A 13838-nucleotide genomic window follows, 5' to 3' on the forward strand; every position below is an offset into this window, starting at 1 on the left:
GCCAGCCCTCGGTCCCTCAGATGTGGACAAGTAAAAGACCATTTCCTCCTAGCCATGAGAAAGCTAAGAGGTTGAATTTCACCATCTGCAAGCTCTTGGCTACAGAAATGCTGCCTTTCCGCCTGGTGGACACAGAGGATTTTCGAGACCTTATGTCCGTCGCAGTGCCCCAGTACCAGATGCCCAGTCGGCACTACTTCTCAAAGAAAGGTGTGCCTGCGCTCCACCAGCATGTCGCACACAACATCACCGCTTCTTTGAGAAACTCTGTGTGTGACAAGGTGCATTTCACCACAGACACTTGGACGAGTAGGCATGGACAGGGGCGTTACATGTCGCTGACTGGGCACTGGGTAACTATGGTGACAGCGGGACAAGGGGCTGCTGTCCAAGTCTTGCCGTCCCCACGAGTTGTGCGTCAATCCTCTTTATGTCAAAGTTCCTCCACTGCTTCTGCCTCATCAACCTCCTCTCGGTCTTCCACCTGCACCCAAAGCCTGTCTGGTCATGCCACAAGCTTTCTAACTGCGCAGAAGGGATCCTGCACACCTCCTTACTATGCTGGCATTAGGGCTCAACGTCATCAGGCGGTTTTTACTTTGAAATGTCTGGGAAATGTGAGTCACACAGCTGAGGAGTTGTGGTCAGCTCTGGAGAACCAATTTCATGAATGGTTGTCTCCACTGGACCTGAAACCAGGGAAGGCCGTGTGCGACAATGCTGCAAACCTGGGTGCGGCCCTTCGCCGGGGCAATGTCACACACGTGCCTTGTATGGCTCACGTGTTGAACCTGGTTGTCCAGCAATTTTTAGCCCACTATCCCAGACTAGATGGCCTTCTGCAGAGGGAACGGTCGCTGTGTGCTCACTTCCGCCGTTCGCTACCCGCAGCTCAGCGACTTACATCTCTACAGAAGTCGTTGGGCCTGCCACTTCACCGGCTAAAATGCGATGTGCCTACCCGGTGGAATTCAACTCTGCACATGTTGCAGCGACTGTGGCAGCACCGACAAGCCCTGGTGCAATACGTTCTGACGTATAGCCTGGGCCAACGAGATCCAGACGTGGGGCAAATCACGCTGGAGGAGTGGTCTCAGATCAGGGACCTATGCACCCTTCTGCACAGTTTTGAAATGACGACGAAGATGTTTAGTGCTGACGGTGCCATTATCAGCATGACTATTCCGGTGATTTACATGCTGGAGCACATGTTAAACAGAATTCGGAGTCAGGTGGTGGCACAAGAGGAGGTGGAGGAAGTAGAGGAGGAGGAGTTGTATGCGGAAGGGCTAACATCTGCAAGGTCCAGACGGTCAGCAGCACCAAGGCGGCAGGAATGTGAGGGTGGGGGAAATGGTTTTACCAGGGCGCATGGTAGCAGCCAAACTAGTGAGGAAGGTGCAGGAGCCCAGGAAGAAGTGGAGGACGAACTGATGGAAGACTCATCAGATGAGGGAGACCTTGATCACATTTCTGTTGTGCGAGGTTGGGGGGAGAGGACAGAGGAAGGAAGCATGATTGTTACCTCGCCACCAACACAACAGGGACTTGGTGCTCCTGGATGCGCAACACACATGAGTGCCTTCTTGCTGCACTACCTGCAACATGACCCTCGAATTGTGAGAATTAGAAATAATCCTGACTACTGGGTTGCCACACTGTTAGATCCCCGGTACAAAAGTAAATTTGCAGAAATTATTCCTGCCATAGAAAGGGATGCACGCATGCAGGAGTATCAGCAGAGACTGTTGCAGAATCTTACATGTGCTTTTCCACAAAACACCAGTGGTGCACGTAGTGAATCTCACAGTTCCAACTTGCCAACCGTGGGACCGTCAAGTGTTCAGCACTCAAACCATAACAGAACCACAGTATCTGCTGGTAACATCAATTTTGCGCAATCATTTCACCACTTTTTTAGCCCATCCTGTGCAAGGCCACAGGAGACAAGAAGTCTGACACATAGTCAACGCCTAGAGACGATGGTACAGGAGTATCTCCAAGTAAACATTGAAGCCATGACTGTGTCACTGGACCCTTGCTCTTTTTGGGCTTCCAATCTGTATAAATGGCCGGAGCTAGCCACTTACGCCTTGGAGATCTTGTCATGCCCCGCAGCCAGCGTTCTGTCTGAACGTGTGTTCAGCGCTGCTGGTGGTGTGCTGACAGATAAGCGCACGCGGCTCTCCACTGATAATGTAGACAGACTCACGTTCATAAAGATGAACAAATCATGGATCCGAAACGACTTTTCTACCCCTGTGTAATCCTGGGGAGAGTAAAAGATGGATGATTGGTTAAAATCACCCTACCAACCATTTTAAGCTTTCAAATTATTAATCATGTTTATCTGTATCTTGGCTGGAAAATAATTTGGGCTTTGTAGCAGTGTGCAGCACTGATTCTATTAGGCCATCTATAATAAGCTCCACCAGATTTAAAATTACTAATCATGTTTATCTGTATCTTGGCTGGAAAATAATTTGGGCTTTGTAGCAGTGTGCAGCACTGATCCTATTAGGCCATCTATACTAAGCTCCACCAGATTTAAAATTAATAATAATTTTTAGCTGCATCTAGCCCGGAAAATAATTTTGGGGCTCCGAGATGCGCAAGACACATAAGTGCCTTCTTGCTGCACTACCTGCAACATGACCCTCATATTGTCAGAATTCGAAGTAATCATGACTACTGGGTTGCCACACTCTTAGATCCGCCAAACTTTTCGATCAACCTTTTCATTTTAATAAAGACCAAAAAAATGGTCATTTTTGAAATTATAAGCATTAGCAGGTTATTAGAAACTGAAATCAAACAGTTTTCAACTCAAAACTTTATTCTAGGTGATGTTACATTTTCACATAGGACCCCTTGTTCGAAAGGAGCTTCTGAACTCTCTCGTCCATTGAATTTGTCAGGTTTTGGATGGTTTCTGCTTCAATTGTTTTGCATGAGGACAGAATACCCTCCCAGAGCTGTTGCTTAGATGTGAACTGCCTCCCGCCATCATAGACACTCCTTTTGATGATGCTGCAGAGGTTCTGAATGGGGTAGAGGTCAGGGGAGCATGGGGGTCACACCATAAGTTTGTCCCCTTTTATGCCCATATCAGCCAGAGATGCAGATGTTTAATGTGCAGCATGAGATGGTGCATTATCATGCAAAAAAATGATCTTGCTGTGAAATACACGGTTCTTCTTCTTGAACCATGGCAGGAAGTGCTGTTTGAGAAAATCCACATACATTATGGAGTTCATCTTTAGCGCCTTCAGGGATCCTAAAGGGGCCGACAATCTCTCTCCCCATGATTCCAGCCCAAAACGTTACTCCACCTCCTCCTTGTTGGCGCTGTAGCCGTGTTTGCGTGGGGTGTCCATCAACCAGCCATCCTCCACTCCATCCATCTGGACCATCGAGCGCTGCACGGCACTCATCCTTGAACAAAACAGTTTTGAAATCAGTCTTCATGTAATGTTTGGCCCACTGGAGCCGTTTCTGCTTGTGTGAAGTGGATAGAGGAGGTCGACAGGATGGCGTATGCACAGCTGCAAACCTCTGAAGGACCCTGCATCTTGTTGTTCGGGGGACGTTGGAGGCACCAGCAGCTTCAAAAACTTGTCTGCTGCTATGACAAGGCTTTTTTGCCGCTGCTCTTTTAACCTGACGTAATTGCTTGTAGGAAAGAGTCCTCAATTTGCCCTTATCAGCACGCACACGTGTGTACTGTGAATCAGCTACATACTTCTTGATTGCCAAGACACTTCATCCTGATCATCGCACAATGTTGATTGTAGTCATGCCTTGACCTAAACACTCCACAATTTGTTGCTTCTCAGCAGCCGACACATCCTTTTTCTTTCCCATTTTGGCAGAAAATGTAGGCTGCTTAATAATGTGAGACAGCCTTCTTAAGTAGTCTTGCCTTTCATTGGACACACCTGCCAAACTAATTAGCACAGGTGTCTGCAATTGCTTACAGTGATATAAAGAGCCCTGACACACGTCACCATCAATGAGTTTAACTGACAAACAAACAAATTCTTCCCTTATCACTCCTAAACACTTTTTGCATAATAATTTGGAACACAGTGTACATGTGCTTTTCCACAAAACACCAGTGGTTCACGTAGTGAATCTTACAGTTCTAACTTGCCAACCGTGGTCTGTATGGAGTTGTTCAATAAAGGGCCCAAAATTAAGATAACATAGATGGGAGAGGTCTCTATGAATAGGAATTCCTAAGTATTTGATACCCTGTGAGGGCCAGGCAAAGGGAAAGTTGGACTGGATGGAATCCTATATGGATTTGGGGAGGGAGACATCGAGGGCCTCAGACTTCGCTGCATTGATTTTAAAATTTGACCATGTAACAAAGTGATCTATTTCAGCCATAACAGCATGGATGGATATATGTGATTGAGTGATATATACTAGGACATCATCAGCAAATAGAGAGCACTTGTACTCGGTGCCTCCCACCTCAATCCACCTAATATTGGGGTTATGGCGAATTGATGAGAGCAGGTGCTCCGTCACTAGGATGTTTAAGAGAGGGGACAGAGAACATCCCTGCCTTGTCCCATTGGTGATTGTGAAAGGTGATGAAAATGTTCTGACGCGCCCCCTGGGCCTTGGGACACCCGGAGCCAGACCCTTTTTGGTGGATGCTGGTGGTTGTAGTCTCCGTGGCGGCGACCCGGTTCCGTGGCTCAGGGCGGTCAAACCAGTGTCGGAACTATTTATGTGGTTTTGATGTTTAAATGTCCGACTACGCCACCCGTGGATTGCGGTCAGAGTGAACCGCCGCTCCAGGGCAGACCGCTGAGGCTGGTGTGGGTGCAGCAGAGCGTAGCATAACTCCCCACGGGAGGAGTATAGCCTCAGGGCAGTGTATGCAGAGGATGGGGGTGATGGTGAAGGGCAGCAGCAGTCACAACACGGAGTCAGTGATGCAGTCCAGGGCCTTTACTCACAGTTCTTATTATCCAGACCATGTCTGCAGGTAACGGCTGCCCACGTCGTACTGTGCTCACCAGGTGAGGGGCTCAGACAACTCCCAGATAACTTTGGAGCGCTTCACAGGACCCCCTTTGTGTGTCCTTTGTCTGGCCTTTCTTACCAACCCTTCTGTCCAGCTGCCTCGGGCCTCCTCTTGGTAAACTTGGCGCCAGTTTCCCTGACCCTATGTGGTGCCTTCCTAGCGGGTGTAGCGAGGGGCTGCGCCACATAAAATGTCACAGCCTCCGGTTTCTAGCTGAGGGTCGTTTCCTGCCTCCACTAGTTTCGGGGACCGGTCTCCCCTTTTGGCCTGACCCCTCCACGCAGGTGGATTCGGGCGTGCGGTGGCGACTCGCCCGTCCACACCCCTGGGATCCCTTCATTCCTCATTCCTGGAGCCTTCTCCGCTCCTTTTCCTTCCTTCTCCCTCTTCCAGGCCTGGGCCTCTGTTACTAGGCCCGCCTCCGGAGCAGAGCTCATGCAGAGCCCCTGCTCCCTGCCACTTCTGCTCAGACTTCTCTGCACTGAACTAAGATGGTGCCCACCTTTTATACTCCCTTCTCAATGCACCCAGGAACTGCTTCCTCCCTGCTCCTGCACTACAGGGTTCCCCTTCCTCAGTGTTCCCTCCCCCCAATCCAGCCAGGGACAGGGACTGTCGTGCCCATCTCAGGGGCATATTGGTCGCCCTGCCCCACGGCAATGTGGTGTAATGCATGCAGGTGTCGGGTCCTGATCCACACTCCATTCTTACCTGAGAGTGAGATATCACACCTCTGGGTGATGTGCAATACCTCTGTAGCAACCGAGCCCTCAGGGTGCTACAGTTCCATTTATCTTCAGCCTAGGTGACGTATTGCGATACAGGGCCGTGATTTTGGCTATAAAAGGGTCCCCTAGACCCCTACCCCAAGCTTTTTAAGAGAATCATATATGGCGTGCCAGGAGACTCTATGGAATGCTTTCTCAGCATCCAACGAGAGTATCTAATTACAAATTTTTAACTGCATCTAGCCCAGGAAATACTTTGTGCCTAGTAGCAGTGTCTGCTAGTCAGCGGATTATCCCGGCTGTTAAGCAAGCTACACCACCTGTAGTTTTGACACTTAATTTTTTCAAAGGAAATGCTTCGGGACCACGGGATACTCAGTGAAGAGCATCAGGAGGCACCCCAAGGCATAGGGGCTGGGACTGGCAGTAGGATGCCTTGCGGTGGACAGCCGAGCTCGATCCTTATAAAAGCTTTTTAACTGCAGCAGCTTTAGTGGACGCTACTGGAGCTGGAATTACACGGCTGCTGGCATGAGACTTGTCCTCCAATAGATCCTTGTAAATGGATTTTAAGTGTATTCATTCAAATTAGAGAGACAATTTAAATTAAAAAGCTTAGAGCTGCCTCCACCACAGGGGGGCTCGCTCGACCCACCAGCGGACAGGCACCAGTATTGGGAGAGGGGGGCTGGCCGTCAGGGTTCACCGCGGCTCTGGCACAAACCCGGCGACACGGAGGTGGCACGGGCAGGAGCGGACTGAACGTGTCGGCTTCTCACTTTTTGGATTTTAGAAGGGCATGACATGCCTATATCTGTGTCTCCCCCTCCTTTTACTCCTCCACCTCTTTTCTTTTCGCATGACTATATGTACTTGTCACTTTTCCATGTGTTAGTTGTGTCTTCAGAGCAGTTTGTCAGCTTTTGGACACCTTTGAAGGTGTTTTCTATGTGTTTCTATGTGTTTTTGTTTGCCTGCCTTTGGTTTTAACGGTGTTCGAAGGTGTTCGACGAACAGTTCGACGAACAGTTCGGCGAACACACGGGTGTTCGACGAACCGAACTCAAACACTACGGGAGTGGCTCAACACTATTCATTATATGGTCGTAAAACTTACAGCATGGTGTTATTATTTATGTAATTATATGGTGGTATTAGTAACTCACAGTATGTTTTTATTCAGGCATTATATTAGCCAGTCATTGTATAATAGAATTATTTTCTTGCAGTATGGTGTTATTTAGTCAGTGTATGGTGGAATTAGCAACTTTTAGTATGGTGTTATTATTTAGTCACTGTGGTATTAGTGGAATTAGTCACAAAATGGAGATGCTATTCAGTTAAAGTACAGTACAGACCAAAAGTTTGGACACACCTTCTCATTTAAAGATTTTTCTGTATTTTCATGACTATGAAAATTGTACATTCACACTGAAGGCATCAAAACTATGAATTAACACATGTGGAATTATATACTTAACAAAAAAGTGTGAAACAACTGAAAATATGTCATATATTCTAGGTTCTTCAAAGTAGCCACCTTTTGCTTTGATGACTGCTTTGCACACTCTTGGCATTCTCTTGATGAGCTTCAAGAGGTAGTCACCGGAAATGGTCTTCCAACAATCTTGAAGGAGTTCCCAGAGATGCTTAGCACTTGTTGGCCCTTTTGCCTTCACTCTGCGGTCCAGCTCACCCCAAACCATCTCGATATGGTTCAGGTCTGGTGACTGTGGAGGCCAGGTCATCTGACGTAGTACCCCATCACTCTCCCTCTTGGTCAAATAGCCCTTACACAGCCTGGAATGGGATAGCATGCCGTTGCAAGATGCTGTGGTAGCCATGCTGGTTAAGTGTGCCTTCAATTTTGAATAAATCCCCAACAGTGTCACCAGCAAAGCACCCCCACACCATCACACCTCCTCCTCCATGCTTCACGGTGGGAACCAGGTATGTAGAGTCCATCCGTTCACCTTTTCTGCATCGCACAAAGACACGGTGGTTGGAACCAAAGATCTCAAATTTGGACTCATCAGACCAAAGCACAGATTTCCACTGGTCTGATGTCCATACCTTGTGTTCTTTAGCCCAAACAAGTCTCTTCTGCTTGTTTAAAAAACTAGATTAATTTGCGCTGCCCTGTGGGCCAAAGTAATTAGATCTCAGGTGTTAGCAGGTATATAAAAGCGGCTGAATAACAACCTAAATAGATTGGTAAATTAAAATAACAATTTAATGGTAAAGTTTAAAAGGACAATGACAATTTAATATAGAAAATTAAAAGTACAACGAATATAAAATATTAAAATGGCTAGAGGTAATGACAATGATTGAGATAAATGGTGGGTATCGGCGTGGAATAAAAGGTGCAAGTGAAGTCCTTGTCAGATCCTGGTTAGTCAGCTGGTTAGCAGTTCGTAAGAGTCCGCTTGTATAATAGTAGGAAGCGGGGGCCAAAGTATGGGTGACAGTCCAGTTGCTGGGTCTAGAAAAAACGGAGGAGGGGGAAATTAATATAGGGAAGGTAACTGATGTAATAGCTGAATAGAGATGAATGGTAGTTACCTAAGGTACTAGGTTTGGTGTAAGTACTCAAGTGGCGGGAGGCCTTGTGAAGACACTGTGAAAGGTATAAACAAGAAAAATCAGTATAATGCTAGCAAACAAATAAGTGGAGTGTAAATGGTAGTTACCAGTAAAGATGGATGTGAGCCTTGTTAGGTAGGATGAAGAGTGAGCCCACTAATAGATGTTAAAAGGTTCTTTAGAGACCTGTGTAGATGGGAGAATACAAGGTGAAAATAGGGATGAGGTTGATTGTTGATTCTAAATGATGGAGGTAGAGGTTATTACTTGCTTGAATGGGGAACGTGTGTGGTCCCAAAAATAGGGGCACGCTCCTAGGTGGTAAAAGGACCGATGTTCTGGCTGGGAGGGGGGGGGGTGGGTATGACCCCCAAAGTCCAATTGGCTGTTATGATCAATAGGATGATGCTTGGATCACTTAGGTGATCTGAGGAGGGAATAAGAATGGAGGTTAAAAAAAAAAAAAATGGCACTGAATGGTAGTTCACTTAATGTACTGAGGGACTTGGAACAAATAGGGTGAAATCTGGGGGAGGGAAAAGAGAGTGCCGACTATATTGGTTGTTATGGTAGGCTAGAGCGTCGGAGGTTTTTCAGCCTACCTCCTTGGTAGAAGAGATCTTTGCTGTAGTGGTCAGTGCGCGCTTCTTGAATGATAATGATGAAGCTTGATGGTAGGAGGTTTTGGGGCTTACCTTCTGGATGTTGAAGGTGGAAGCCTGCGTCTTCGAGTGTCCGTCTGAGCGGAGATGAAAGGGCGGTTCTTACCTCCGTTCCTATGGTGGAGTCCCCCGGGTGGGTAGCTGGAGAGGAGGATGGGCGGGGGATGCAGGAGCAGAGTCCCGGCCGGCGACTACTGCTCTGTACCTTACCGCACGTGTAATTGTGGAACTGGTGCAGGACCTAGGAGGACCTGATGTGACGTCACAGTCACGTGTAGATCACGTGATTCAATGGAAGACGGTGTGGCAGAAGGACCAATTCCTACTAGTTTCGAAAGCTCCGGCTTTCTTCATCAGGGATGGTTGTTCTTCTGCCCATGGTCCTTTTTATACTTGATGGTTAATTGATAGAAAAAAAAAAAAAGGCTGGAACAGCAGTCAGTCTTCGTTAAAAGCAAAGATCTCAATCTCTGCATTAAGTCCCTTAGGTTTCAAAGTGTCCAATTCAAAGATCCAGAAACTTTCTCTTTTTGACAACATTTTTATGTAGTTGCCTTTTCTCCAATTTTTTGGAACAGTCTCTAAGCCTACTATTTTGGTGCCTGTAATTTTTCCTCCGTGTATTTCAGCATAATGAACTGAAAGGGGGTGTCCTTGAAATTGGTTTGTAATGTTCCTTAGGTGTTCATTTATGCGTTTGAACATGGGACGTGTAGTACGTCCTATGTATACCTTATCGCATGGACATTTTAAATAGTAAATGACACCAGGTGTGGAACATGTGATAAAGTCATTAATTGTGTATTCCTTATGTGGTATGGTGATATTTGTTTGTTTGGACGTGAGTGAGTGTTTGCAGGCTTTACATTTTCTACATGGAAAAAAGCCTCTCAAATTTTTAGTGAGTGTATTGGAGTGATTATAGTGCTTGGGTGGATTGCGCACAGAAGGAGCAATTAAGTTCCCCAAATTTTGGGCTTTTCTAAAGACGAATCTCGGGGTTGGCGCTAATTTGCTCCCTAAGATTTTATCGTCTCTAAGTAAGTCCCAGTGTTTTGTTACAATTTTACGAATAAAATGAATATTTGAGTTATATTGCAAAATTATGGGGATGTCTATAATTGTAACGTGGTCAGTGGATTTGGGATTAGGCTCTTTGTCTTTCAGTAGCCTGCTCCTAGGGATTTTTTGGATTCTGTCTTTTGTTGTTTCCAAAAATGTGGCTTGATACCCTTTTTCCAAGAATTTTTTTGTGAGAGCATTTGCTTCCCTATATTAATTTCCCCCTCCTCCGTTTTTTCTAGACCCAGCAACTGGACTGTCACCCATACTTTGGCCCCCGCTTCCTACTATTATACAAGCGGACTCTTACGAACTGCTAACCAGCTGACTAACCAGGATCTGACAAGGACTTCACTTGCACCTTTTATTCCACGCCGATACCCACCATTTATCTCAATCATTGTCATTACCTCTAGCCATTTTAATATTTTATATTCGTTGTACTTTTAATTTTCTATATTAAATTGTCATTGTCCTTTTAAACTTTACCATTAAATTGTTATTTTAATTTACCAATCTATTTAGGTTGTTATTCAGCCGCTTTTATATACCTGCTAACACCTGAGATCTAATTACTTTGGCCCACAGGGCAGCGCAAATTAATCTAGTTTTTTATCCAGATTTCTATCTCTGATACCTTCTGGACAGGTAGTGGCTCCTTTTCTAAAATTTGCTGCACACCCTTAGGACCACCTACTAGCGCCACCGACTGATGCTCATTTACTGATTTTTACTATAACCACTACGGAGACAGCACAGTAGGATCACCCATATATATATTTCTTTCACCTTCTCCAATAAAAAACCTTCAACACAGGAATGACAGACCTCTGGAATGATAGAAAAACACGGCTCCATAATATTCAAAAATTCTTCCAGATACCACATGAACCTAATTTCTGTCCACCCGATAAGGATAAGATCAGTACCATCAAAGAATCCCTTAAATTATTGGAACAATTACTATTAAAAGAGATGAGAGACTTATGGGAAATAGCTACTTTGGAGCAATATTTGGCACAGGATCTCATCCCACAAGGTCTCATAGTTTCAAAACCATTATCAGGCGATATAGGAGACCCAGCTACCCTCCTAGAATGGGAACACATGTTTAAAATGTTTTCCCGGCAAGCTGTCAAATTTATCATTGACAAAAGGAGATCCCAAGTAATAGACAGCAAAACAAAAATAGCCGAATTATTTAAAGAAATAAAACCATATCAAAATCTCCCGGAAATAGTCCGCCTCTCCAACAACATTAGAAACCGGATTAACAATAAAGAAAAAGACATTGTGGACAGAAAACAACGCAAATTTGATAGGGACACCACTTCAGTAAACAATAAACGACACGACGAAAACCACAAACTACACTACGAAAAAGGTGACCGCAGATTTGAAATTATCGATGAAGTTGGACCCACTACTCCAAACTCACAAAATTCAGATGACTTATTTTCCATTTATCCAATCTCCGAAGAAGGTTCCCCCTCAACCCACCAACAAAATACTGAATCACCTCAACAAGGTTCTATTCTTGTACCCAATCCGTCAGTAACAAATACCAACCCATTCCCAATGACTCCTATTCACACGCAAAATAGATTCGACCCATTAAACGATTATAACGAAATCACACCAAATAATGCACCTTCATGCAGTCACTCTCAGAACCCAACTGTACCAAATACTGAATGTACTACCAACCCCCCACAAGTTAGAAAAAGAATCAGTAAATCTAATTTTTTTCAGTTGGCCCCAAAAAGAGATCTAAGAGGGGCACAAGGGGGGGGAAGCTCACCAAAAAGAAAACACAACCTCAGAAGCCTATCAAACACCATATCTTAAACAAAGGCATCTTCAATCTAAGTACGCATTCTTTAAAACAAAATGAAATTTCTCTATTAAACAAAGGCCTCAAATATGCCCCATCCTCCAAATTTCAAAAATTCGAGGCCTTCATAGGGATCAAGCAATTCATGCGTAAACTCGCCATCAAAAAACATTTTTTGAAGAACAAACCAAAAATAGAAAATTTAGCTACAGACAACTTAGCTACAGAAGAACCTAACACTACATATATACACACCCAGTTGAAAAACAAATCCAACTTCAACCCCCTTAATGAGTACTCGGAAGCTTTTTTAAGCTTCCAAAAGAACACCATTTCTGATATCCGCCACCTGAGTGATAAAAAATGTGTAAAATTTAAGAATAATCTCACCAAGCCAGAGGAAAAAGCTATAAAACAATTGCAAAACAATAAAAACATTGTTATCAGGCCTGCGGATAAAGGAGGCGGTATTGTCATTCTGGACTCTAGCCATTACCAGCTTGAAGCCGCCCGTATCCTAAATGATACACGCACTTATAAAATCCTAAAGAAAGACCCCACTAACGCTTATAAACTCGAATTAAAGGGCCTAACATCAAAAGGCCTAGAATTTGGATATATAAACAAACAGGAGTTTGATTATATCAACATCACCCATCCAAGGACCGCCGTTTTTTATTATTTACCTAAGATACACAAATCCCTTTCTAATCCTCCAGGGAGACCCATTATATCCGGCATACATTGCCTCACCTCTAATTTATCAAGATTTGTGGACCATCACCTCCAAAACCTTGTCCAAAAACTCCCCTCGTATATTAAGGACAGCAAACATTTATTACAACTACTGCAGAAAATCGTTTGGAAGGACAACTATATACTGGGTACCCTGGACATTACTGCTCTCTACACGGTTATAAAACACGATAAAGGATGTGAATCAGCCGCCTACTACTTATCTCATTCCAGTCAAACACCATCAGAACAAATCTCTTTCTAAAAGACTGTATGTACTTCATTTTGACACACAACTATTTTGTACACGACGAGCACTACTATACCCAGCAATGGGGCACCGCAATGGGGACCAGGTTTGCCCCCAGTTATGCCAATTTATACGTAGGTACATGGGAAGAGACCGCCATCTACTCTGGAGGCACACTACGCTCAAACCTGGTCCTCTGGTACAGATTTATTGATGACATCATATTCATCTGGTCAGGAGATCAAATGTCACTCAATCAGTTCCTGCTAGATATTAATAAAAACGATTACTATTTGGAATTTACATCTCATATTAGTCCCAACCAAATTAACTTCCTAGACCTAGATATATACATCGACAAAGGATGTTTACAAACTCGAACCTACTCTAAACCCACGGACGCTAACAGCTTTATTCCATTAGATAGCTGCCATCTACCACAATGGTTGCTTAATATACCACAAAGTCAATATACTAGGCTCCACCGAAACTGCTCTCTATCTCAAGACTTCGAAATTGAAGCAAATGCTCTCACAAAAAAATTCTTGGAAAAAGGGTATCAAGCCACATTTTTGGAAACAACAAAAGACAGAATCCAAAAAATCCCTAGGAGCAGGCTACTGAAAGACAAAGAGCCTAATCCCAAATCCACTGACCACGTTACAATTATAGACATCCCCATAATTTTACAATATAACTCAAATATTCATTTTATTCGTAAAATTGTAACAAAACACTGGGACTTACTTAGAGACGATAAAATCTTAGGGAGCAAATTAGCGCCAACCCCGAGATTCGTCTTTAGAAAAGCCCAAAATTTGGGGAACTTAATTGCTCCTTCTGTGCGCAATCCACCCAAGCACTATAATCACTCCAATACACTCACTAAAAATTTGAGAGGCTTTTTTCCATGTAGAAAATGTAAAGCCTGCAAACACTC

The 13838-nt window shown here is 44.5% G+C and overlaps 1 long non-coding RNA gene across 1 annotated transcript; it reads right to left on the reverse strand.

Annotated features, from left to right (window-relative positions):
- Positions 1-7977: 7977 nt before the first annotated feature.
- LOC141257972 (uncharacterized) lies at positions 7978-8534 on the reverse strand. The gene is made up of 3 exons (XR_012318153.1): positions 8463-8534; positions 8335-8389; positions 7978-8254 (listed from the first exon to the last, which is right to left on the reverse strand). It is a non-coding gene; the product is annotated as an uncharacterized lncRNA (long non-coding RNA).
- Positions 8535-13838: the final 5304 nt, after the last annotated feature.

This window comes from Phyllobates terribilis, unplaced genomic scaffold, assembly GCF_046119375.1.
Source record: "Phyllobates terribilis strain yellow unplaced genomic scaffold, ASM4611937v1 Scaffold_3__8_contigs__length_932513732, whole genome shotgun sequence".
NCBI classification, from domain to species: Eukaryota; Metazoa; Chordata; class Amphibia; order Anura; family Dendrobatidae; genus Phyllobates; species Phyllobates terribilis.